Consider the following 24,034-nt stretch of genomic DNA (forward strand, 5'->3'; position numbering starts at 1 on the left):
TTAAATGAGTTCATATCTGTAAAGCACACAGTAAGCACCACATGTTATAACAAGCTAAAAACAACTACAGAATTCCTTTATCCTAATGCTTTCTTTTCAACATATTTCCAAACACAAAAAATAAATAATATGTGGCACAGTGTGGGCTGTGTCCGATGTAGGTGGTCTTTATTGCTCTTTGATGGATTGATATCCAAATTCATATCAACAACACAGCCCTGGCTTACTCTGTGGAACAACACAGATGACTTTAGCACAAAATCAGCATTGCGTAAAGAAATTCAACTGTATACTTGCCTAGGGAGAAGAAATTCACAGACTGATGATACACTAACATTTACTGAACATTTACTCGGTGCCGTGCACTAAACTCAGTGATTCAGATCATTTATTTCATTTGCATCTTGTAACTACCTAATAAGATAGGTAACATTATCATCCCATTTCACAGATGAGGAGTCACCTGGGTTGTAAGGAGGATGAGCCACCTGCCTGTGGTCAGAGAGCTGCTTATCAGCCGACCTAGGCTGGATGGGTCTGATGACCAACTGTATGGTAAAGACAGGACTCTTCATTTTACTAATGAACTCCTTTCCATTTTGAAAATATAGTTCCAGAGCTCCGAGTTAATTATCATGGTTACCACATGGATGTTTATTAAATATTGGCTGTTGATTATAATGACCAAGCCCTAGACCAAATTGGGAAGCTGGGCATGGCCTTCTGTGCCCCTTCCCCAATATCTCCTCTAGGTCCCAGGATAGACATCACACAATAAACAACCACTGGCTGTTGCTAGGAGCTTAAGCCATGAACTTTCTTAGGGGATATTTGTACTTTAATTGAAAAACTGACAATGCCTTTGAGAATGAAAAGAATGATGAGACACCATGGAATCTCAGACATTCATATAAGCAACGAGGGTGATTTAATTGAGGAGACCTCCCCACAGCCCGTCAATCACTCCGACAGATCGACCCTGATGGTACACATTCATATGAGATAATATTGTGACTGCACTGAGTAATTTCTGTAATTCCCTTCCTGGTGAGACCTTGGCCTGAGCTATCCTTTGTTACAAAGTACACATGGTTGTAAACTGTGTCTATTTCCTCAATTGGTGTCAATTCTGACTCAAACCAGTTTAGGCTAGTAATGAAGTAAGAACCAGAAAGCCAAAGCCCCCTGACACTTGAGGCAATTGATACCGGGGTAGATATAAACCTGAGAACTCCTACAGGGAGAGAGGCAGATCTCTACACGAGGACACAGGGTCGCCTGAATCCCCCTTGCAAGGAAAATATAGGTTCAGATCCTGAGTTGAATATGAAATGTGGGAACAGGTCCAGAGATCTAATTATCTTTCCTTTTCCATTATTGAACTCTACTCAGTACACTAGCCCCTGTTTCTAGTTAGTAGTTGTGTTAGTTTGCCAGGCTGCTGTAACAAATGACCACACGCTGGTGGTTTAAATAACAGAAATTTATTCTCTAAAGATTCTGGAGACAGGACAGCCCGGGTGGCTCAGCGGTTTACCGCTGCCTTCAGCCCAGGTTGTGGTCCTGGAGACCTGGGATCGAATCCCACATCAGGCTCCCTGCATGGAGCTTGCTTCTCCCTCTGCCTGTCTGTCTGTCTGTCTGTCTCTCTCTCTTCCTCTGTGTGTGTGTCTCTCATGAATAAAAAAATGAAATTTAAAAAAGTACCTTCAATTTAAAAAGAAAAAAAGTATTCTGGAGACTGGAAATCTGAGATCAAGGTGTCAACAGGGCCTGGATCTTTGTCAAGGCTCGAGTAGAGAATCTGCCCCATGCTTTTCTGGTAGTTGCCTGCAATCCTTGGCGTTCGTTGGCTTGTGAACACATCACTCCGATCTCTGCCTCTGCCACTCCGTGGTGTTCTGCTCCTCTTATAGGGACACTAGTCATGTTGAATTGGGGCCCTGTCTAACGACCTCAAAACTTCACTTGCTACCTCAGTAAGACCTTATTTCCAGATGAGGTCACATCCACAGATACCAAGAGTTAGGACATCAACCTATCTTTTGAGGAGACACAATTCAACCCACAACAGTAGCAGGACACTAAACCTCAGCACCAAAAAGATCCAGTCCCTTCCAACTTAGAACTCTGGTCTCTGTCAGACACTTATTTAGTTAATGCGAGATTCTCCCCAGTTCCCTGCTCCTTTTCTTCTCTCTGGATATAAAGTAAGGTCTAGGAGGAGGCTGGGTGGGGGCAGGTGAGGGGTTCTGAAGAACGAGGGCAGAGCTGGCCCAGTATGAGGGACATGTGATTGGCACAAATGCCTTAGTGCTCTGAGTCCATCCAGCCTGGACCTGGGCATCATACTTGGCCTTACAGCTGCACCAGCCCCCCACCAGTAGAACTCCATAGTGTTCTCCTTGCCTCGACCCAGAGTCCTCTTCCAGCCTGCTGGGCCATCTTTGGTCCAGCTCTGTGCCTTACTCTGGGGAACAGACAGATTTGGGAAGTCCACCTTCCACAGCACTTGGGGCCCTTGGGATACACAGGACCTGAAAGCTGTCCTCTGGCTCTCAGTCTAAAGTTGAGACTTTTTTTTTTTCCCCCCAGTTCACTGCTCCACTGGATGGGAGCTTCTCAAGAGGCCCTAATTCTCTGGAGGCTGACCCCCAGGGACACTGCTTTGGGATCTTCAAATCTTCTCTAGGTTATTTTATCCCTATCCTCAGGGACAAGGGCACAGCCCAGCATAGCAACCAGCTAAACTCTCTGATCCTCTATGTACCCAAGGCCCCCTCACCCTGGCCCTGTGCCTTAGCCCAGGACAGGTGTTTATCTCCAGCCTCAAAGTACATTTGTGCACAGGGAGGTGCTGCCCTTAGGATATCACATAAGCTTCTCTATTCTACAGTTTTCCTTTGAAATGCCCAAAATGAACCAAATGGTTCTTAATTTCATGCTTCTAGAAACAGAAGAGGAGCTTATATTAGACCAACCCTTCTGAAGCAAAAAACTAGCACTAAAGCCAAATATATAGGCACATGCACTCTTATGTTTGGAGTTATTAAAGAGCTGCCCAGACACTGAAGTCTAGGACCAAAATCTCTGAGAAAAGTGAATTTTGGAGAAAGGAGCCCAATATTCAGCTTCCTTTTCTCCTAGAGGTGTTTTCCAATCACTAAGCTGCCAAGATAGCCAGAGAGAAGCTATCTGCATGAACTGGGCCCCCTAAAAGTCTAGCATCCAGATAATCTATAAACTTAGACAAATCAACTAACTTAAAAAAGTCAGTCATTGCAATTAAAATATGGGCAAAAGACTGGAACAGTTACTATACAAAAAAAGATAACCAAATAGCTCATAGACATGCGAAAAGATGTTCTATCTCAGTCACCAGGGAACTAAAAAACTAAGACAACAAAGATACCCTACAGCATACCCTCCAAATAACTAAAACTAAAAAGATGATAATCTCAAGTGTCAGCAAAGATGTGTCTAAGTCTCATAAATTGCTGGTGGGAGTATGAACTCATGCAATCACTTTGGAAAAACTTTATGACAGTGACTACAAAAATTAAATAGTTGCTGAATCTATGACCCTGCAATCCTACTCCCATGCATATCCCCAACAGAAATGCACTTAAATGTGCTCAGTGTAGGTACAAGAATGTTTATAGCATCATTACTTGTGTGCGACAATCCAAACAAGGCACAACCCAAGTGTCCTGCAACAGTGGAATGGATCGGGTGTGATAGATTCAAATTATGGAATACTATACAGCATAGTAAAAAATCAACCCTTGGGCAGCCCCAATGGCACAGCAGTTTAGCGCCACCTGCAGCCCAGAGTGTCATCCTGGAGACTTGGGATTGAGTCCCACGTCAGGCTCCCTGCATGGAGCCTGCTTTTCCCTCTGCCCGTGTCTCTGCCTCTCTCTCATTTTTAAAAAAATTAAAAAATAAGTAAAAAAAAATCAACTCTTATATGAGTCTTACAAACGTAATGTTGAGGGAAAGAAGTCAGACATAAACTAATTGGTACTAGACAGTTCGATTTCTAGAAAGTTAAAAACAGGTGAAACTAATCTCTGGTATAGGCGTCGGGATGGTGGTTACCTCTGGTGACCGTGAAGGGATCAGGGAGGGAGGTGTTCTGGTAGTGTTTATTTGTTGGACTGAACTGTGGTTACACAGATGTGTTCATTTGGGTAAATCCACAAAGGTATATCTTATAATCTGTGCATTTTTCTGTATTTATGTAATTTTAATAGAAATGTTAGTAAAACCATCATTTATCACACAGACTCTTGACATCAAAAGTCAGAGCTATAGCTTTTAATGCATTTGGTCCTTGTGTAAAATAGGACATAAACATAGTTAGGACTGGAATTCCTTGGATCTAATCATTAGACCTGCTCATATTTGCCTGTTCGTAAGGTCTGCTCATGTTGCTCACCATCAAACCAAAGTTCTTGAGGTGGAATTCATAGGTCACACCACCTTCATGAGCTCACCTCCAGATTTTGCTTGTTTTAATTTGCTATGAATCGTCCTCAATTCCTGCTACAGTCCATCAAGCCAAGGAGTCATTCTCCCCTGAAAAGCAAACTTGCTCTCAGTGTTCTTTTCTCCAGCACGGGGAACAGAAAGACAGCAAGCTCCTGTAAAGAGGAGTCCTGGAGACCAAGAACCACCACTCCCAGACCTGACCTCGCAGCCACCTTGGTCTTTCTTTATTTTCCTTTGCCACATAAAACTTCCCCAGTGTTGTCAGCCACCTTCTGATACTGCACCCTGTCTTGGCGACAGGGACCGTAGGTCCTCAAAGGCAGGACTGGACCTCACACTTCTTTTTAAATGCCGGGGCCTTGGCATGGTATCTGAGCAAAGCTGCAGCTCAGAAGCATCTGCTGTGGATGGATAACGAGACTTTTTTCCATCCTGGCCTCCTCAGGGGTGAGGTTGAGTAAAGAAGAATAGGAACACGCTGAGCTGAGTTGAATCCTTTTGAGACGAGAACCTGCCCCACTCACATGACTCAGGCTTCATTGTACAAACCCGTGTGTGGTCACAGAGGGAGGAGAAGTGGCAGAGAGGGGTGAGGCTGCGGCAGGGCTGCAGTCCAGAAGCAGATGGGGTGCCAGGAGAAGGGTCTCAGGCTTCAGCAGCACCGGCACGGCTGGGCTGGGAGCAGACGCTCAGAGCTCCTCCCTGATGAGGAAAGAGCCAGGGTCAGAACTTGGTTCTACTCAAGAGCATCATTACTGATGACAGAGGTTGACATCGGTGGCTATAGCATGCCAGGCATCATGCTATCTCAGTTCATCTTCAAATCAACCCAAAGGGTTAGAAACATTTTGCAGATGAGACAACTAAAGCCAAGACTGGAGAAGTAACTTGTCCAAGTTTTCATGGCTGGTAGAAGTAGTAAAGAAGTAGTAAAGCCAACTCCAAGTCTCCTGTCCTCCTAGGCAAGGACTAGGGGAAACACGAGCATACAGAACTAGTAACTAGAGAGAGCAGCCGATAAGGATGTGATAAGATGTGCACACAACTAACTCTCTTCCCAGACAGGCTGATAAGTGCCACAGGAAGAGGACAAACAAGTGTAACAATCATTTTTTAGCTGCGGGGGAGTCCATCAGGAATACTAAGGTGAGAGGACATTTATCTCTACCTTACACATTATGAAAGACTGGATTTTCAAATTGGGCCTTTTTCTCTAATGTCACAGGGTGGGCCTGAGCTGAGCAGACACTTTCAGAAGCAAGAGCTGTCTCTGGGATGTCCCCTCCTGGCCACTCCTCTGCTGGGTCTCTCCTGGTACCACGTCCAAGAGCCTACAAAGACCGTGGGGGCCTCTGGGAGTGCTGGGGCAGTACTGTACGTGCTCGCCAAGTGCCTCTCGGGCCACGGTATGGTCATGAATTTTTATGGCAGAATGAGCAACCACTTATCTGTTCGAAAGAAAAGCAAAATGGGAAAGACTGCTTTCATAAATGATTGCTGGGGTGTATTATTATCTATAGAAAATAGTAATTTTCTTTCTAAACAAAGAAATGACTTCACTGCCATTACCATATGTTTATGATAATATACCATTTGTGGAAGTTGCTCTAAGTTGCCCCCCAAGACTTCAATATTTATATTCAGCCATTTAATATTTATTTTTGGGTACTGTGGTTTACTTAATTTAGCACACACCAAATTAGGGCTTCAAATTTTAGAGCAAGGGCTACAGATTTAGGGCCAGCTTAAAGTACCAAAATTTGGCAATGGGGAAGACATGAGGAAAACTCCTATTCAAGCAATATTTACAATTTATGTGTGCAGACCACTTTTTCTTAGAAAACTTCTAAATTTCCAGTTCTCTTATTGATGCCTTACTTGAAAGTCTGGCCCATGGGTTCCCAACTTGTGAGCTGAAGCATTTTTCTACTGTAACATTTTCACAAAAATAGTGTGATGTCAAGAAGCAGAACCCCTTGCATCTCCCATTTGCTCAAATAGTACACATTTATTTATTTATTCCCACTCATCAACTAAGCATATACTCTGTGCCAGGCACAGCACAAGGCCCTGAAAATATAAGGACATGGCTCCCAGTTTAGAGGAAATTCCAGAGCATGATGAGTAAGGCTTATCACACTCTCGGACATTTTGGGGGCTAAGGAAGTGGGGGCAGCTAAACCCAATACTTAGCATGCCATCAAACAAGACGGAAGCCAGCAAGCCCAAAAGCCCAGCCTGGGGAATGAGAGTCATCTGTCCATCATTAGCCTGGTGACTTTCAGACAGCTAAAGACTTAGCTTGATGCCCAGGTGGCACAGCTCTATCTGAAGGCCTGTTTGAGTTGCCATTAGACCGGACACGTGGATACTTAGTAAAATAGTGAACTCTTACATCAGAGCCTGAATCAACCAAAGCTTAATTCTGTAACACAATCTCCAAAGTAATATGGTCTTTGTGTTTTGTTCATTCAGTTTTTTTTTAAGATTTTATTTATTTATTCATGGAAGAGAGAGTGCCAAAGACATAGGCAGAGGAAGAAGCAGGCTCCCTCTGGGGACCCTGATACAGGACTTGATCCCAGGACCCCAGGATCATGACCTGAACCAAAGGCAGACGTTCAACTACTGAGCCACTCAGGTACCCCTAGTTTTGTTTTCTGATTACTCCCAAAAACATAAAGACTTTTTTTTAAAAATATTTATTTATTTGAGAGAGCACGTGAGAGAGAGAGCACATGTGCCAGGAAGGGCGGGGTAGAGGGAGAGGGAGATTCTCAAGCAGACTTCTCACTGAGTGTGGAGCCTGACTCTAGGCTCAATCTCAAAACCCTGGGATCATGACCTGAGCCAAAATTAAGAGACAGACATTCAACAGACTGAGCCACACAGGAACCCCTACACATTAAAATGTAAGGGACAAACGTGGCTATTGATTCAGTGGCTGTGAAAAATGGTGACAAAATTAGACATAAAGAGTAGAAAATATTCCAGATAATAAGAGGATAAGCAAGCAGCTCATGTTCTTACTAAAGAAATGAAGGAGCATTAGATCTAGTGGCATAAAAGTGCTAGTCAAAATAAAACACGGGCTCTAATCCTGCTTCCAATTAGTTTTTAGCTGTTTGACTTCAGATAAATTCCTCATTTTCCTCTGGCTTCCTCAGTTTCTCCATGTGTAAAGTGGGGACAGTCTTACCTCACTGGGTTGTTGCGAAGAGTTATACCTGCTGTGTTTAGTGCTTTGTCCTGCCAGTGACAGGTATATGTGTATATTTTAATATGTGAACATCACTAGTATTTAAATGTCAAAATGTCCAAAATTATAACTTGTGTTATATGTAATTTGCTATATATATATATATATATATATATATATATATATATATATATATATATAATTTTGAGAATTCTCAAAGGTTTTGAAGGAGATGATTTTTAATAAAAAATATTCTAAAAGCTGGGCTCCTGGGTGGTTCAATTGGTTAAATATCAGGCTCTTGATTTTGGCTCAGGTCATGATCTTGGGGTCATGAGATCGAGCCCCGCAATGGCTCAGAGCTGGGCATGGAGCCTGTTTAAGATTCTCTCTCTGCCCCTCCCACCCCTGCTCAGGCTCTCCTTCTCTAATAAAAAAAAAATTTTTAAAGCTGGCCTGTACTAGCTTTTAAAAATTGCACTCCACAGTGCTGTATGTTGGAGTTGCTGCATTTCTCTTAGGAAGTGTGAAGCATTAGTAAAAAGCAATTTTCTAAAAAGCAACTGCGTCTCAAATACCGCTCTACCTCCCACACAGCACCCATTTTTGTACTTTCTCCAGCAGTATGAGTCTAAGTTTAGTCTTTAGAAAAAAGCTTCCTCAATTAGACAAAATTAGTCATTCACCACGTAGTAAGAAGGCACCAGAAAAGAGCATTCAGGATTTCTATTTCACGAGAAATGTCCAGAAAGGTCTGAAATCAGGAACAGGGACTGCATGTGACAACGAATGCCCAGGAGGGCCCAAGGCAGGCTCTGGTGCCACCTGCCCAGAGTCACTTCTGAGTCCCGTAGTGGCATTTCTTCCTCACGGACACGACAGTTTGGCTGATGAAGTAAGAATGAGTTCACATCTCTGCCATCCTTCTTGGGAAAATGCTTCCAGCTGCCCCAGGACAGGACACTTTCCTCCCTCTCACGGTCACCTGTGAGGGTTAGCTCCCTACTGACCTTGGACCGCACAGAACTCTGGGTATGGCTTTACACAATGAAGTCAAAACCTTTTTTTGTCTTGTTTTAACTCAGTAATCATGACAGATGAGGTTCTCTGTGATGGGGAAATGCACATGGCAGTGCAGAAGAATCTTCTAAACCAAGGAAGAGGAACAGCACAGAATGTGTGTCTCACATCTGAGGATGGGGAGGGAGCCTCCTACTGCTCAGCCATTGCTCTTCATGCAAAACAAGGGTACAGTCTGTTGATGTCTTTCTGTGGGGGAAAAGGAGTTTGCATCACTTATATGGTGGCTTGCCTGTCAACCTTAATTAAAAATCTGTTGAAATTGTGTGAAGTGATCAATGGCTGAGTAAAACGGCTTCATGGTAGAGTTCTCTCCTGAATATAACATTGATCAAGAGGATACATGCAAATACCTTTTTTCCCCTTAAATCCAAGATATACATAGAAACTCATAGGTCCAAGTAACTCCTTAGTTTAAAACATTTAAGTCCTATCAACTGAGCAAGAGGAATTTTTGAAACACAGTAACCCTTTCATGAGTTTTGTCATGAAAAACATTCCAATGCAATTAGGGGAAATAAGCTTAAAAAACATTTTTTTAGAGTGAGCATGCAAGAGCATACTTGGGGAAGGGCAGAGAGAGATAGAAAAAGAGAAAGAGAATCTTAAGCAGACTCCATGCCCAGCATGGAGCTTGAAGTAGGGCTCAGTCTTACCACCCTGAGATCATGACCTGAGCCAAAATCAAGAGTCAGGCACTTAATTGACTAAGCTCCCCGGGGCCCTGAAATATTTTTAAGGGAAGATTCTTAGAGGTGCCTGGGTTGCTCAGTTGGTTAAGCATCCAACTCTTGATTTCAGTTCAGGTCTTATCTCAGGGTCACAAGTTCAAGGCCCAAGTTGGGTGCTACATTGGGAGTGGAGCCTCCATAAAAATAAATAAATACACACATACATACATGAATAAGGAGGGTTCTTATAGGCAAAATAGGTAAATGGGATTAAATATAAAATAATGGGGATGAAATAAAGTAACAGGGATGAAAATTCAGCATAGGAGAAATATAGTCAGTAATATTGTAATAAGGGTAGGAAGACAGATGAACTGTTGTCATTACAGTGATGCAGTACTGTACTGTTGTACACCTGAAGCTAACATAATATTGTACTGCAATTATGCTTCAATTAAAAAAATAATAAAATAATAAAGAAGGAAATTTCTTTACCTGTTATCCTCTGAAGATTTACTGCCATCCTCTGAAAGCTATTTACAAAAATAGGAAATGAATCCATATAGACTTACTATTTGGAATATAGTAGGTGTTATAAAATGAGCAGAAGCATCTCTATTGCTAGAGATTGAAAAACTTAAAAAAGTTCCACCTGCCTAACTTTGTTCCCAGGGAATATTATTATGGATGATGGGAAAGGCTAACACATATGATATGGCTATGGGTTTTATTTGTTCACTCATGTGGACAAGGGTGATATGTGACTGGGTAGGATTTGTCTTTCAAAATTTTAGGTTTGAAATTTAAACAATTAGATAAGGATCCAAAAGGAACTAGTCTTAGGATGCCTGAGTGGCTCAGTCGGTTACATGTCCGACTTTTGGTTTCGGCTCAGGTAATGATCTCATTGTCATGAGATTGAGCCGTGTTGGGCTCTGTGCCAAGCATAGAGTCTGCTTGAGGTTCTCTCTCTCTCTCTCTCTCTCTACCTCTGCCCATCCTCCACTTGTCTTTTGGGTTTTTTTTTTTTTTTTGTCTTTATGTTTTAAAAATATTTTCTACATCACTCTTTCAGGAGGAGGAATCTAGAATTGAAAAGGGTGTCAATGGACTGTGGCTAAAGTACACCTATTTTAGGCAAGAGAAGACTGTCTGAGGTCAAACTATTTGTGCATTTCTATATCCTTAACACATGGCCTTGTCCTGGGATATACTGGACACTTCTGCATGTTCAATGAATCAATACATGAATGAATCACTTAAAGTGATAAACTCAGTCACTAACAGAACAAAGACTATTATTTACTAGAAAGAAGATAAGACAAAATAATTAAAATTACAGTCTGGAGGCATAATGTACTTAAGACATGTTTCTGCTGTGTTCGTCCTAATTCTTCTTTCTCTGTGTCTTGATCTCCTGGTGGCCGAGGAAGGTGGTGTAGATAGGCAGGGGTAAAAGTACTGGCCACCACTGCAGGTATCTGCTCAGTGTGTTCACATTGACAAAAAAGGTGCATGAAGATCATTAAGTCTAAGCCCTCACACTGCAGGTGAAGAAAGTAAGAAACCAAATGACCCGACAAAGGTCCTTGGCCCAACCAGAGCTGAACATAAGCGATATCATATCATTATTTAATTGCTTGGGAGGGGAAGGGCTATGTGATGCCAAAGGAAACTTCATAGATCTATCTGATATCAGCTGCCTACCCCAAATGCTGGATTGGATTTGGTTAGTTTGACCAATTGATTGATTCCTTTTGCATTGGTTTAATGAGAAAAGCTCAAAAAGAATACTTATTTTTTTAGAGTGTGTGTCTGGGTGTGTGCATGTGCATGCGCAAGCAGGTAGGAGGGGCAGAGGAAAAGAGAGAGAGAATTCCAAGCAGGCTCCATACCTGGTGCAGAGCCTACTGTGAGGCTTGATCTCACAACCCTGAGATCGTGATCTGAGGCAAAATCAGGGGTGGAACACTTAACTGATGGAGCCACCCAGGGGCCCCTCAAGAATAACAGACTAAATTTTACTCTGAACTAAATGACTGGGGGAGTCCTTGCCAGAAATGCATATGTCTGATCCCAACTCCTGAGATTCTAATTCTGGGGACCTGAATTGAAGCTAAAAAGTGGGAATTTTTACAAACACACGCAGCTGATTTGGACGTAGAAACTACGTTGGGGGGATCCCTGGGTGGTGCAGCGGTTTGGCGCCTGCCTTTGGCCCAGGGCGCGATCCTGGAGACCCGGGATCGAATCCCACGTCAGGCTCCCGGCGCATGGAGCCTGCTTCTCTCTCTGCCTCTCTCTCTCTCTCTCTGTGACTATCATAAATAAATAAAAATTAAAAAAAAAAAAAAAAAGAAACTACGTTGGGACACAGTCTTAAAGGAAGTGCCTTAGCTCAGCCAACAACTAATGCAACACTTGTGGGAAGTCCACTGACTGATTTATGAAGCTGTTCAAATGACGCATGACACGTGGAAGTAACATGTGTATATCATGCTTTGAAGAATACAGCTGTATCATCACTATTAGAGAGATATATTCAATTATATGTAATTAGATGCTGCTGACAAGTGCTGTATCCAACACCATTTATTTTGCTTAACTGTCTGACACTTTGTGAAAGTTGAGTTCACTTCCCAAGACCAAGCTGAATGCTGTGCTCTTAACATGACAGAGAGACCGAGATGCAACACAAACACTTCAGAAGATCCTTGAGGAAAGGAGCCAAGTGGGTTAGTTCTGCTCACGACCGCATCCCAGCACCCCACATGTGCTGCACACTTAGTAGGTGCATGGAAAATAGATTCTTACAAATTAACCCAATACAAAGGGATATGAAACAGTGTGGACACTTGGGTAATGCCTCTGCATATGTAAATGCCAAATAGTTGCAATTATAAAATTGATGAATCCTTTCTTAGAAAAATAATTGATACGTTTGAGAGGGAAGGAACTATAAGTCTGGGAGGAAATGGAAGGCAAAGAAATCCAGTGCTGGAGGGGAAATTGGACCTTTTTCCCTGGGATCAGTCTATGTTTCTGATTCCCTAAACTTTCCATTACTCCAAACCACAAGTTTCTGCAAGGCTCAGTGTATTTTAATTAAACCCCAGTGATGAACACAGACTTGCCAAGCTTCGTGCTGGTTTGTACCACTGTGCTTCAAAGCAGGGTTGAGAGAAAACAGTGAGAAGGGGATAACACTTGCACACTCATGGGGAGCTTGCATCACCCTCACACAAAACAGAATCACAGAAGGACGGGGTTAAGAATGACCCTGAGTGTGTGTAATGGCTCTTAGCAATAATCCTTCCCCTGTGTTCCAGAATCGGCATTCTGTTCTCTACTTGCCTGTTTTGTGTTCACAGGCGATAGTCTGTCTGTGTGACTCAGGCTATGAAAATGCTTCATTTGGCAGCTGACGTGGGCATTCCCCACTCCGGCCTCAGCACAGGCCAGGGGAAACAAGGCCAGCAGAGCCAGCGTCCCCTGCTGGCGCCTCTAATGGTCCCGGTGACCTGTGCCAATAGCCCCAGTGGAAGGTGGAGGCTGGAAGGGAAAGTGTGGCCTGAGCTAAACTCTTCTCAGAGAGGTGGCCTTTTAAAAGTGGGTGGGCTTGACTGCGAGATGGTCTCTTTTTCTCTTTCTTTTTTTCTTCTTTCTTTTTTCTTCTCTTTTTCTTCCTTCCTTCCTTCTCTTCCTTCTTTCCTTCTTTGTTTCTTTGTTTCCTTCCTTCTTTGTTTCTTTCTCTATTTTTTCTTTCTTTTCTTCCTCCTCCCGTTTTCTTTTCTTTCTTTCTTTCTTTCTTTCTTTCTTTCTTTCTTTCTTTCTTTCTTCCACTCTCTCTTTCTTTCTTTTTTCTCCTGCCTTCCATCCTTCCTTCCTTTCTTCCTTCCTTTAATTCTTTTTCTTTTCTTTTCTTTTTCCCTCGATCCCTCCCTCTCTCCGCCCCTCTTTCTTTTCCTTCCTTTCTTTCTCTGTGGGTATCTTGTGAAAATGAAAGGATCAAAAATTTCAAAGAAATATTCCACTGGCAGAGATTTCTGTGAACAGCGTTGGCCATTCCCCACATCTGTCACTCTGACCAGCTTGGCCCTTTGCATTGATGTGGGAGACACAGGTGCTCCTATGAAAAAGTACGAAGAAACACAGAGAAAATTCACCCACTAGCCCTTACAGGATAGCAGCACGTATACACTCATTTGCAAAACATCACCCGATGGGAACCTATAGGTTCCGTTCAGATCATGCACACGACACGCCAGTACCAGGTAGCATCCTTGGCACCATGTAACACCCACAGGGGTTGGCAAGATAATCCTGGTTCAGGACATTGAACCATATTATACCTGAAATACATACTGCAAAATGATTTGTGGACTCTGAACTCAATTATGACATTCACCAACTCTGCCAAGTTTATCAGGTACATAGGGGGAAGAAATAGGTAGTTTAAATTTAAAACACTTCAGGTTTTTGGACAATTACCTCCTAAAATGGGCCCAGAAACTAATTTTCAGTCTGCACACGTTCATTTCACAAAGAAGGGCAGGTCTCAGCTAGCAGCCATCCCAGGACTGATAGTCCCTAGGGACACACCGGAACCTGGATGGTGACAGTGCAGCCTGAGGGCCACAGAGTTAAAGTCCAGGAGGTAAGCTGATATCTTCATTGTAGTCCAGGTCAGCATTTGCTGATGAGTTTTAAATGGGAATTCAAGATTTGGAGACAGCTCTAGGCCTGCATTTCCATGTTTCGAAGTCATTTTGCTCCTGAGTGGCCATTATCTCAAATCATCCTCAGCGTCCCTGCGCTGCCATCTGTGAACAGGTGCACTGAATGGTAGCAGGTAAATGCCAAGTGCTCAGCCCAGAAAACTGTCATCTGAATGATTTACATGCACGCCTTGAGCCCCATCAGGCACTAAAGAGATGGATCTTCACTAATAAATCTCACATTTGTCAACATTAATTTAAGGCACTCTGAGTTGGCAGTTAGGAGCATTCTTTTCAATAAGCCGCTAACTTTGCTTCTATTAAATCTTTAGGAGAATATATTACCAACTTCTGGGAAGTACCATTTCCAAGAAGCTGGAGCTGGAGCAGGTTGAGGAATTAGCAGTGTAAAGCTGCCTATCCCAAACGTGATCAGACCATGGATACATGTGTGATCAGCAAGTCATGGCCTACAAGGCCTCCCTGGTTGTCTCTGCCCAACTGCAACCACTGAGATGGCTCAGGCTGCCCTGCAGATTGTGCCATTCTGGGAGGAGGACCGAGAAGCACTACTGTGACAGAGGACAGTTCAGAGTGTGTGCTCAGAGCAGGCTACGAAATGAAGAAGAAATTCCTGGACCATGAAATGTTGAAGCTCATAATCCAGCTGAAAAAGATGGCGCCCATGAGAAGATGAGCAACACTGTAGAGCAGCAGGTGACCGTGTATCAAAATATGGGACAGAACTTCGAGTAGGGAGGGAGATCATGTTGGAGGGTTAGGCAAGGTGGTGCTGAGTCAAGCTAGAGGCCCAAGAGCTGCAGATGAGGAGGAAGGGGCCCATGAGAGTCATCAGGAAGGACAATGACTTGAAGTAGAGGTCATGGTGGGACATGGAGTGCCCCAAAGTTCAAGCTGGCAATTGGTCTGTACTCTGGGCAACTCAGAGCACCAAAGCTTTCTAAAGAAGGGGGAAGAAGAAACCAAAGTTTTATAAAGATTGATACAGAGGCTGTGTTATATTGGAAGGCAAAGCAGAAGCCTGGTGGCAGACAGAGCCATTAGGACGTTGTAGTTATCAGCTAGGCCCATGGATTCGAATGACAGGTGTGTCCTCCCCCATGTGCTCAAGGTGATCCACTAAGACAGTGGGAAGAAAATATGAGAATTCTTATTTACATTTATTTTTTAAATTCCCATATTTTTAGCACATATTTATGTATTTTAAAGTTTAATAGAGGGATCCCTGGGTGGCGCAGCGGTTTGGCGCCTGCCTTTGGCCCAGGGCGCAATCCTGGAGACCCGGGATCGAATCCCACATCAGGCTCCCGGTGCATGGAGCCTGCTTCTCCCTCCGCCTGTGTATCTGCCTCTCTCTCTCTCTGTGACTATCATAAATAAATAAAAAATTTAAAAAAAAAAAAAATAAATAAATAAAGTTTAATAGAAACTGCTTATGTCACCAACTGACAGGTGTCCTTGCCAAGTTCATGTGCTGAAGCTCTAATCTCATTTTTTTTTAAAGATTTTATTTTAGTTATTTGTTGGGGTGAGGGGAGAGCACAAGCGGATGAGTAGCAGGCAGAGGGAGAGGGAGGAGCAGGCTCCCCCTTCAGCAGGATCAGGACCTGAGCAAAAGACAGATGTTTAACTGACTAAGCCACCCAGGTGCCCCAAAGCTCTAATCTTTAATGTGATTGTATTTGAAGATAGGAGGTAATAAAGGCTAAACAAGCTCATAAGGGTGGAGCCATATTTTGATAGGACTGGTGTCCGAATAAAAAGAGAAGAGACACCATATCTCTCTCTTTCTCCTCTCTCCTTCTGCACCCCTAGCCCCCCCACCCCACCCTGCACACACACAGAGAAGAGCCCATGTGAAGACACAGTGAGAAGGTAGCTGTCTATAAGCCCGGAAGAGAGCTCTCACCAGAAACCAACCATGATGGCACTTTGATCTTAGATTTCTGGCCTCTGGAATTGTGCAAAAATAAGTTTCTGTTCTTGAGGCCACCCAGTCTGTGGCAACACCAATAGACTAATATGAGAGATAACATATAAACAATTGAAAACTGGAAGAGTGAATTATATCTCAAATAAAAAAATCTTTTAAAATTTGAGGTCCATATATGAACCTATTTTATTAATGTGCATGATCCAAAGAGTTTGGAGGGGAATGCTCTAGGTGCTAGGGGCCTGAGTTGAGATGACAGTGGGTGTCAAGAGCTGCTTCAGAGGGAAGATAGAAACTCAGTCAGCCACTGGATGTAGGAAAGGAAAGAAAAAGAAGTATGGATATAATCTCTGAGATTTTCAGTCTAGGAACTAGGGGGGGCTCTCTGTATCCCTGGCAGAGAAGGGATGGTAAGCCTTGATCCCACAGGAGGATCAGAGAAGCTCACAGACCACAACGACTGGTGGAATTCCTTGTGGAATGCCCACAGAATGACAAAGAGAAATGTCACCAGAGCGGTGAAAGGAAAATGGGAATTTCAGGGCCACAGAAGTCAAAGGAAGAGAGATTTTCAAGGAGGAGGATAGTTTGGGCCACAGCATCAGGGAGGTCAAAGGCAATGACCTGAGAAATACCGTTTGGAATTGCAGGAGGTCATTGAAAACTTTTAGAAAGTGAATTCATGGAGGGAAGAGGGTGTGCAATGGATGGTAGGGGGTTGAGAAAGGACAAATCGAGAGGAAATTAAGGCAGTATGTAGTGTTTGGATTTCAACCATGAAAATGTCAGTATCAGAGTCAGAACTGGGCAGAGTGGGAGGCTATAATGTGCAAGCTTTTCCCTTCATCTACACGCAGATTAGCAGTCTGGAAATTTCTTCCAAATTTCACATTTTATTGGATAGTTAAATGTCAGAAGATCTAACATGAATGGTGGGATGAAATGGTGGGAAGAAGTGGGAGTTCATTTGGGCATCAGTTTTAGGGTCTCACGTGCCAGCCCTTGGACACCCAGGAGACCATCCATTTCAGTATTCTGGCTTTGCCTGGGTGGAAGTGTTTACCATCCATTTCCCAGGTGTCCAGATGAATTCAAAGTCACACGTGTGAACTAACTGATGCCTATAAAATTCTTTTAAATCCACAGATGGAAGGTACTATTTAAATAGAGTATTATCAGCTAATGGTGGTGCACCCTGAACAAACCAGATTCTCCCAGAAAATAAATCATGTCCTGGGAATAAATTCAGTAATTTTGGAAACAGCATTAAGCATTTTAGGTGAAAAAGCAATAACAACTGATAATGCATCACTAGCCAATTCTATCTCTAGAATTATCTTCCTAGTTCCACATCCTTGGACATTTCTGACCTCTTACAGAACATTTACATCTATCTGGTAGAAACATTGATTCCCAGGGCTAGAGGGATCTCCTAGTCCAGCCACCCCTTTGCTCATTTAATCTGCTCGGTGATCCCCAATCCTACTTTCTTCCATCTAAAGATAGTATAGAAGTCCTTTTAACCATCCTTTGTATTTTTGGAGGCCAAGGCTCATTTTAGGTTTCTGCTGTCCTAAATCTCTTGTCATGTTCATCTCTGCTTACTTACTCTTCTCTTTCTGTATTTTCGTGCATCATTTTAAAATTGAATCCTACTAGCAAGGCCCCAGATTTTCTGCAATAATAATTGAAAACTATTAATGGAAATGTGTGTGCAACCTACCCAATGGTTTTTGTGCATGGTGACTTGCCTGAATTTGGCAAATAAAACGTGACATGGCTGTAGGGTCATGTGCCTTGTATATACCCTCAGAGAGTTGTACAACTGGTCACTGAGTGTTAGGTAATGAGGTCCTCTTTAGATCCGTGAGCTCTGATGCTACAATATAGGTTCCTGGCTTAGGCCATTCATGAACTACTAGTATCAGAGCATGACAGGTTAGAACAAGCTAATGATGGGGCTCAGGGCTGGCTCCCTGTCCTGAGCTTAGCTTCTCTTGCCTTGATGGTCTGATGGACTTGCCAATGTCTCTGGTTATAAGAGGGAGAGGCAGAGTGTGGATGGCTCAGAATAATTGCTGGAAAAACAGATCACAGTAGCATCTGCATGAGGGATACCTCAAGCTGGACTTCTACCAGGAAGAGAAGACAGTGACAGGAGGAAAGACAGGAGCCGTGAGAAATAAGGACACATGGAAATACGTCTTGGCTAAGGTAAGGGGGGAAGGGTGAAGTGCAGAAATAAAAGAGAGAAACACTCAGAGATTACTCAAGATGTGCCTCCAGACAGTCTCTTTCCATACTTGGACTCTCCAGGCAGACATCCAGTGGATGTTTGAAGAGAGCCTTTTATAAACCCTCAAGTATGTGTGTGCATGCTTGGGGCAGATGGTTGCAGGCAAGTGTGTACATGTGTGCTTATATGAGTGCCTGTGTGTATGTGCATGTTTATAAGCTAGGGCTGCCCATAGGGTAGGGTGGGTGGCACTTGTCTGTTTATTCTCTACTGGCTCAGATTTCAGGTGAGGGGAAACGTACAGGTGAGGCTGGAATGAGGAATGGACTCAGTGTGAAGCCAGGGATCTACCCCTATGTGCAGTCTTGAAATCTCTCTTAGAGTTCAAAGAGGTAACAAAAAGTATATGTACCCAGTGTGAGTTAGACACACATGAAAACATATACCCAACTATTTACCTTCTGGAATTTTCCAGCACAAGTTAGGAAGCTAGTCCTAACAGTGTGGCAACAGGGAACATAAAATGTTTAAGCTATGTTCTCTCAGCAGGCACGGGGAAATGGTTTATCTTGGGTCCATGGGCAGCCATTGAAGCAAGGAGAAAGTACTAGAAGGAAGAGCCATCCAAAACAAAAGTTTCAAGGTCACAGAGAATTCTTCTTCTCATCCAAACACAACAGAATCTCATGAATGTCAGACCATGAGCACAGGCTGGGAAATTCCACAGAAATGGAATTCTCTTGATGTGCATTCTTCTTACCAGAGCTTTAGTTCAGAGAAGTTTTCACCTCAAATTTATCTGTGAGGATCACATAGGAAGCAGCTCAGGGGTGCTCTTAAAACTAGAGCACTTCATGGAAAGCACGCAAAATTGACAACCAATCTCACCATACCTGAAACCAGTCATTTTTTATGCATTTGACAGAAAAGAACTAATCTCCAAGGAGACTATTTTCATTTTACCCCAGTATTTGACTTTGATATTTATATAAAATTCAAAACCAATACATTTTAAAAGAGCTCGTTCAAAAATGGAAATTCAGGCAAAGTGTAGCCCCTCCCAAATAGTGACAAGAAGGCACATCCTTCTCAAATGACCTCAAAAATCAACTTGTTTGGGGGGAAAGTACTTATATTTTTTCTATTAAAAAATTATTGAATAATCTCGGTTCCTAAGAATTGTTTAGATCTATTGCTCAGAAACATTGATATGCCTTAAGAGACTATCAAAGCTCAGCATAGGATATGTCTACACCGATGATTCTCTTCCCTAAGTCCCCATATTACTTACTATACTTGGACAATGTACCGATATTATAATTAGAATTTTTGTGCCTGGCAAACTCTCTACCTCCAGTCTTCTACCTCACTGTGAAGGGCTCAGAGCAGAGGGCCTACCCTCTTCATCCTTTGATTCCTCTAGAAACCAGGTGAATTCCTTGAAGAAAGCAGGTATTCCATAAATGTCTGGAGAGGGTGTGGGAAATACGTTAGATGTGGTAGGTTGGGATCCGGTTACATGGCACTTTGGGGTCTAGACAGAAGAACTTGGACTTGATCCATCACTGGCCAGAAAGAGCTGCTTACAATTTTTGAGCAGAGGGTGATATGAAAATTGTACTTCAGTCCTGCATTGGGGCACCAGCGTGGGAATCTAGAGTGGAAGATGTTGCCGGAGGCAATAAACAGAGAATAAAGGCAAATCTAAAATATTCTGAAAGAGAAGAACTTGGTGACATTTTCAAGGGGATGGAGGACATGAATATGTCCATATTGGCTGTAGTTATGAGATCAGATGGCTCAGAGATCTCTCCTAACAGACATTGGGATGCAGACGTTGGGGCTATAAGGTTGGTTGGTCACATTGAAACTGGAAAGATCCTCCCGCCAAGCTAAATGGTCAGACAACAATTTTAACTCAGAAAAGGAGTCAGGGCTAGAGATTTGAATCTAGAAGTCACACTTGCCATGACTTCTCTGAGGAGAAAGATATCACTGGAAGAAAAGTAGTGAGTTCCTGTGCATGCCCTCAATCCACCTAGTGGGTGGGGAGAGAGAAATCTGCCTTCCAGGAGCTAAGGAAACCAGGTAAGTCTCCTCAGGTGAGTAGAGGGAGATCTTCCTGACAAAGCGGAGGGGGAGGGGACAGAGCAGCAGGATATCAACAGTGACAGCCTTGAAAGAAAGGAAAAAGAGAATGAAATGTGAGGAAAGACATGGCAGGTTTTGCTTTTTTTTTTTTTAAGGAGGTCATTCATGGCCAGTTAAACACCAGCAGAATGGTGGGAGCAAACATCTTCACATGGCACGGAATTGTAAAGTGCAGGGGTCGGGGGTGCTTTGGTCTGAATGCCTCCAAGTTCTTTTATTGAAATCCTAACCTCAAGGTATTAAGAGAAGCCCTTGGGAGGTTATTGGGTCATGAGGGTGGAGCCCTCCTGATTAGGATTAGTGTCCTTACAAAAGAGACCTGGGAGAGCTAGTTTGTTCCTTGGACAGTATGGGGAGCACTGAGAAGGCGACATTGTGAGGAAGCAGGCACTTGCCAAACACAGATCTGTGGTGCCATGACCTTGGACTTCTCGGCCTCTAGAATTGTGAGAAATAAAACTGTGTTGTATAAGTCATTGAGTTTATGCATTTTTGCTACAGCAGCTCAAACTAAGACAGGCTTTAAAGGAAACTAAAAATGGCTTCAGAGATCTCTAAAAGGCCTCTATGCTTAGAAGCATCTAGAATCAAAGCAGTGGTGATACCTTCCTAGCCTGGCAATTTTACTGTTTAATGAAGAATAACTGAAGGAACTCTGAGATTTTATGAAATATTATATTTCCATTCAGCTTCCTTCAGCCAAATGTTCTAAATTTTCCAGAAAAGATCGGTTACCAACAAATCGTTGTTGCAAATTGCATGGCACTAATCTTCAAGGGAAAACACAGTTTCATTGAGCTTAGTCTTTAGTAAACAATGGTGATAGACAAAATGTATGTATAGCTCTTACCACGTACCTGGCACTGTCTCTAGTACTTCCTATGCATTATTGCACTTGACCCACACAAACCCTGGAATATTTCAGGGAAGTAAGACAGGAGATGGAGTCTAACACAGTCAGAGAGTGATAGAACTGTGACTAGAAACTGGGGAGTGCGTCTCTAGGGACTGCGCCCTTGACCACTATGCTATACCGCCTCAAGAGTGAGGGAATCTTTGACACGCCTGGGTGGCTCAGTGGTTGAGTATCTGCCTTTGGTTCAGGTAGTGATCCTGGGGTCCTGGGATTGAGTCCCACATTGGGCTCCCCACAGGGAGCCTGCTCTCCCTCTGCCTATGTCTCTGCCTCTCTCATGAATAAATAAATAAATATTTTTTTAAAAGAGTGAGGGAGGGATACCTGGGTGGCTCAGTGGTTGAGCATCGGCTTTTGGCGCAGGGTGTGATCCTGGAGTCCCAGGATCAAGTCCCACATCAGGCTCCCTGCATGGAGCCTGCTTCTCCCTCTGCCTATGTCTCTGCCTCTCTCTCTTTGTGTCTCTCATGAATAAATAAATAAAATCTTAAAAAAAAAAAAAGAGTGAGGGAGTTGTTGACTAGCAGGAGGGAGAGAAAAGTAAAAGTATAATATGAACATGATGTGGTGAGTGCAGGATGGAGGTGTATGCTTGGGGCCATGGAGAAGGCTGCAACCTGGTACAGTGGGTCCCAGAAAGGCTGCCCAGAGGTGCCATCAGATGAGGGAGTCTTGCAAGGTAGGGAGGGAAAGAGGCTGGAGGTCACATCAGAGCAAGGGAAGGAGGGAAAGAAGAGGCTGGAGGTCACATCAGGTAAAGAAAAACAAGAGCAAAGAAATGGAGGGACCCAACACATGATGGGAACAAGGGTGAGGAAGGGATGTGAGAGATGAGGCTGGGGCGGGGGTGGAGATTGCATCATAGAGCCCTTGAAAGCCAGATTGGGAGGCTGGGTTGACTCCTGTGGGAGATGGGAGCCATTCAGGGACATTCTCGGGAGAGGGACACAGTGGGACAAGCATCTTGTTTTCTGGGGAAGGTAGGGTAGGTCATCGAGACTGATGGAAGGGTCATGCACAGTGAGATGAGCATGGGAGAAACAAGCTAAGAGAGACTCTTGCTTCTTTTTGGCTTTAGTCTCTATATGAGCCCCCGTGTCACAGCCCCCCCCCCCCCCCATTGTATGGAAGCTGAATACATGTTCATTTTGAAGACAATAAAGGTAAGGGAGTCCTTCCTGACATTTCTGGGGAAGAGCTTAGCTTTTAAGTTGAACCCACTTATTACCTGAATTTCTTCTTCATCAGAATCTCCATAGGGAGCAAGGCCTAGAGAAAGCACATGAGAAGCTTCTGATAACCTCTCCACACCAAGTATTTTATTTTTTTCTAGACATCTGAAAAAATTGCAAATTTCAAACCAAGGCAGTTATAGGGGGTCCCATGCAGGTCAGACGTTCCCAATCACCCTGCTAACTTCAGGATGGCCTGCTCATTAAGAACCTGTGAACATGTGCAGGTACCAGCTGGGAGCAATGGAATTCACCACTGACCTTCTTAAATTTAATCCAGACAGCTGAAGAGGAGCGGACTTCATATTTTGCTAGAAGTAGAAGCTCCATTATATCCTCTGAGCCATTCTGTCCTAGAAGAAAACAGGTTGGTTTGTTAAATCGCCTGCATGTGAATTATCAATTCACACCACATTAGATTAAAAGCTCACATCTCATGGGCAGGATGAAGTATAATTCAAAACAAATTACTGTGACGATTCATGCAAAAGCTTGATTTCTGAGGCTTAATATATACAGATAACAGATAACCTGACTCTTCAGCTCTCAGGTTGTAAAACACCAGTTAAAGCTTCTATGGGACATTAGCAAGAAACTTGTTAGAGAAAAGTTTTTAGGCATCGTGCTTGATTCAGACTCTGCAACTGAGATTTAATTTAATTGGAATATTATCTCCTCGATGGTCAACACATTCCAGTGGATATGAAATGAGGGACTCCAGAGTTTGTGTTTGGGATCACAGAATTTTGAGGACAGGTGAGATTCTCTTCATAGATGAAGAAATGGTATCTGCAGAGGCTGCCCCGCCACCAGTTAGTCCTGATGGAATCAGAGGGTCACCAACCAGGGCTCTTTCTGCTACAACTGACTTAACTTAGATGTTGTGCCTCAGAAGTGAGAGCTCCCATGAAGACTTACGATTCACAAAACACTCCGTATTTCATGGCAAGCTTAAATTTGCTTTATAATCTTGTAAAATGTGGAAGTAATTTTCATTTTAGAAATTCTAATAAGCTCAAGTCTTTACTTTTCATGGTGAAATGAGTCCCAGGCCAGGGTAGGACAAAAAAGACTCTCCCTCGTGACCTTCCCATATTTTCAGGCTCTCCTGAAGGGTAATTTGTCCCTGGCTCCATGGCAACTCAGAAAGTTGTAAAGTACTTTTTTTTTTTTTTTTTTTAGTTGTAAAGTACTTAAGCTGGCTGAGGCCTTAGGCTAATGGAGTTCAAACCCTCATTACACTTAAAAAAAAAACAAAACAAAAACAAAAAACAAAAAACAAAAAAAAAAAAACGGAGAACAAAAAACCAACAAGCTGCAGTGCAATCAGATGGTGAATTAAAGAGAGGGCTAGTCTAGAAAACCCTAAAGAAACATATGTTA

At 43.1% G+C, this 24,034-nt stretch overlaps 1 protein-coding gene across 9 annotated transcripts in view; it reads right to left on the minus strand.

Annotated features, from left to right (window-relative positions):
- SCAF8 (SR-related CTD associated factor 8) overlaps window positions 1-24,034 on the minus strand; it is a 223,497-nt gene that overhangs the window by 13,576 nt on the left and 185,887 nt on the right. For 2 of the 9 annotated variants that reach the window (XR_012003197.1, XR_012003175.1), the window contains 3 exons: window positions 22,913-23,004; window positions 22,648-22,688; window positions 906-5,196 (listed from right to left, as the gene is read on the minus strand). The gene's annotated coding sequence lies outside the window, so the exon portion shown is untranslated. Of the gene's footprint in view, window positions 1-905; window positions 5,197-9,939; window positions 9,978-13,155; window positions 13,574-22,647; window positions 22,689-22,911; window positions 23,005-24,034 lie in introns of those variants that run through there. The other 7 variants (XR_012003190.1, XR_012003177.1, XR_012003198.1 and 4 more) reach the window with 6 other exon arrangements.

This window comes from Vulpes vulpes, chromosome 1 (genome assembly GCF_048418805.1).
Source record: "Vulpes vulpes isolate BD-2025 chromosome 1, VulVul3, whole genome shotgun sequence".
Taxonomy (NCBI): domain Eukaryota; kingdom Metazoa; phylum Chordata; class Mammalia; order Carnivora; family Canidae; genus Vulpes; species Vulpes vulpes.